The sequence below is a fragment of the Pteropus alecto genome, unplaced genomic scaffold, assembly GCF_000325575.1.
Source record: "Pteropus alecto unplaced genomic scaffold, ASM32557v1 scaffold3, whole genome shotgun sequence".
NCBI classification, from domain to species: Eukaryota; Metazoa; Chordata; class Mammalia; order Chiroptera; family Pteropodidae; genus Pteropus; species Pteropus alecto.
Genome location: NW_006442484.1, coordinates 28338990 through 28342175, shown reverse-complemented (window position 1 = coordinate 28342175; position 3186 = coordinate 28338990). Strand labels below are relative to the sequence as shown.

Below are 3186 nucleotides of genomic sequence, written 5' to 3'. Positions count from 1 at the left end.
ATCTGATAAAATCAACACAAAGGCATGCAGGAACACAGAAACACAGCTTTGCCAAACCAGGCCTTACCACTACCAAATGTGACACCTTAGTCCCTAGTACCCAACAGGTGGATTCCTTGCCGCACTTTACTTTTGTCTACAATGCCGAGGAAAACCTATGACCTTCATGGGACACAGGAACAGACCTGCCTCTCGGATGGGACTTCAGCAATGGTGAGGGAGCGGGGAGTGGCTGTGCAGGGATCTTTTCATAACCTCAGGTGACAGGTCAGTTCCACCATCCCTCCACAGACACTGCAGGCCTCAAGACACTCACTACAAGTCATTCGATCTGCAGCTGCCCCACTTTTAACTCTTTAGCAAGATCAGAACAGAGGCAAAAAAAAAAAATCTCTTTGGAAAAGGTGCTGTGACTCTGACTGGGGAATGGTGGGGAGGAGTCAGGGAAGGAGGGGGCTGTAGGTGACCATGATATACATGGCGTTCAGGCTAAAGGAGTGACTCTGCATGGGTGTGTGGGTGCTCCATGAAAGGAGCCGGAGTTCAATGGGAGGGAAGTGGAAAATCAGCACCCAGTAGTAGCTTTTCTTCATTCGGTAGAGGAGCTTTCCTCTTCCCCTCAGAATAAACCTAAAATCCTTCTAAAGTTGAAGCCTTAGATCTCACTAGGAAAACTGAACTAAAAGGAAAAACACTCTTTTTCTCAATGGGAAAGGAATGTGGCATATGAAATCCAGGATGTCTGCTTAAAGGGCCACAATCTCTTCTACAGGTTCAACTAAAAAGTGTGGGCAAACCTGGAATGCCAGCCAACTCCCCACAGACACAGTCAAAATGCAATGGATCAAAGTTAGATGGAGTGGAAAGATGTCAAGGCATACTGTGACCAACAGGAACACGTGGCAAATATTGAACACACTCAGTGAGGAGCAACCTACAGAAAAGCTTGATTGGCCCATCTTTTGTGGAAGCAGAAAGAACAAAGAAAATACAAAAAAAAAAAAATAGATACAGCGGTTAGAGTCAAGCAGCTCAGCAGTGGACACGCTCGTAGCGTAAAATTTCATGCTTCTTGGACACATTTCACAAGGCAGCAGTGCAGAGCAAAGTTCGTTTCCATTCAGGCCTGCCTTGAAGACTCACTTTTTTATTTTGTTTCAAAAAATAATCCTTTTTATTTAAGAAGAGGGAAAAAATAATTTCATTATAGCGGTCCCAAACAGCTAAGAGCTATACTAAATGTTCCATAAGATATGAACAATATTTTAATGAAAAATAATCAGCTAGAGTCCAAATTCTCGTTGTGAAGTGCCAAAGCAGTCTCCCAGAGAGACAGCAAAGGTTAAAGACCGCCCAGCTGTCTGCCGCAGATGACCTAACCAGGAAACGGGAGCCAGATCGACCCATCACAGGTTTGAAGAAGTCAGTCTTACACTTCAAATGTGCAGTTCACACTACTAATATTTTCTCTGTAAGATGCAAAGAAAACTCAACGAAACTTAGGGGACCTCCTCCTGGATCCGTCTCAGCCACCAAGAACACACTTGCTCACTGCCTGTTGAAGAGATAAGACATCCTGTTGCCTGTGGATCCAGGGAACTAGCGATGTCACAGGTTTCTGGCTTCCTGGGAACTCTTGGCTTATCATCTCAGCTCTGTCTCTTGGCTCTAATGGGACACCCTGATTCTGTCTAGCTTCTTGTTTCCAGAAAGACGGCTACTGAACACGCTGGCAAAACATCTCACAAAATGAGCTACAACCACTAAGTATTAACAGCCAAATGAAGGATGAGTAATGAAAAGAGATTACAGGCCTTTGAGAAAATGCCTGATCTCAAGCGACGAAGGGCTCATAAAGAAATTATAATCTTTACGTCCTGTAAAACAGAAAATCCTGTAATTGTTTCAGGGATACTTACGGCACTAAAGAGGAGTTTCTTCAATCCCACATACAGTCCTCTAAATTGCAAAAGACACAAAGGGGACAATTTCCAATTGCAGCAAACCCTAAAGGTAGCAGTGGGTAATCAGCTGAACACAGAGTTCGACACCATGGAATTGAGGCAAGCAATAGAGCCAACAAATTTTAAAAATTAAGTAGTGGAAAGAACCCAGGCAAAAAAAATGAACCAGAGAGGACAAGCCCCGTTTGGAAGGGAGCCCTGGACCTGCACGTCTCAACCTGTTGGCTCTTCTGCCCTGCGAAGGCAGTTCTATGTTAGAGTTCAGGTGACCCCAAGTGCAGGCTGCATCAACGTTAGGTTCTGCCAGAAAGAAAGGAAGCAGGACTCGATGAGAGACCACAGCAATACTCCTCACAGTGAGCATGGTAGGGGGCTACAGGGAAAGCCTAATCAGTGAGTCCAGGTGCGTATGACAATTACACGTTTTCACACTTGGTTGCTGAAAACAGCCTGTTGATAGAACACACTCCTGTGGCCTGTTAGGTTTTTTGTTTATGTTCTAAAATCAAACAGTTCCACAGCGATGCTCCTTCAACTTCTGTCTTTCAGAAACAATAAAAGTTCTAGAAGGATGTGGCAGATGGGGATGACCTTGAAAGGTAGAAATAAGTCACTGGTTTACTGTAAACATTACTTTGAACAGGCACCTTGTTTGTTACTTTGACAGTTTTATAGAAGCTGGGGTGGAAGCAAATGCCCAAAATGTGATGTGGAACAAGTTTGCTATGGGTGGCTTTCTGGTGTCCCAAAAGGGCTTTCAGTCACTAGGATGAGCAAGCCCTAATGACTGGTTGGTAAAGCTGCGATGGGACACTCTAACGGTTGGAGACTGGGAAATCATTTGTAGCTGAGACTGTCTTTTAGACTTTGGGTAAAAGACTTGGAACTACCACAGCCTTGGAAATGGAGACTATTAGAGTGATAGTTCTTCATCAGAAATAAGAGACCTCAGAAAGAAACTTAAGTGGATGAGGCAGCAGAATCATTCAATGTCACAGGGATGGCATGGCAAAGCTCAGAGTAATTCCAAATGCCAGGGAAACGTTCCAAGGGTGGGAAAATAGCTTGCAGTATTTTGGAAGAGTAAAAGTTCACTTCAGTGAATCAAAAAAAAAAAAGAACTCTTATTCCAAAGCATTAGAGCAACTGTCTTTTTCTTGCACCGCATCCACCCTGTTTTATTTCTGGTGAGACAGAGACGCTGCTTTCTGCCCTGGTCAGC

General features: G+C 44.1%; 1 protein-coding gene across 1 annotated transcript in view; it reads right to left on the bottom strand.

Annotated features, from left to right (window-relative positions):
• FMNL2 (formin like 2) overlaps window positions 1-3186 on the bottom strand; it is a 260260-nt gene that overhangs the window by 22013 nt on the left and 235061 nt on the right.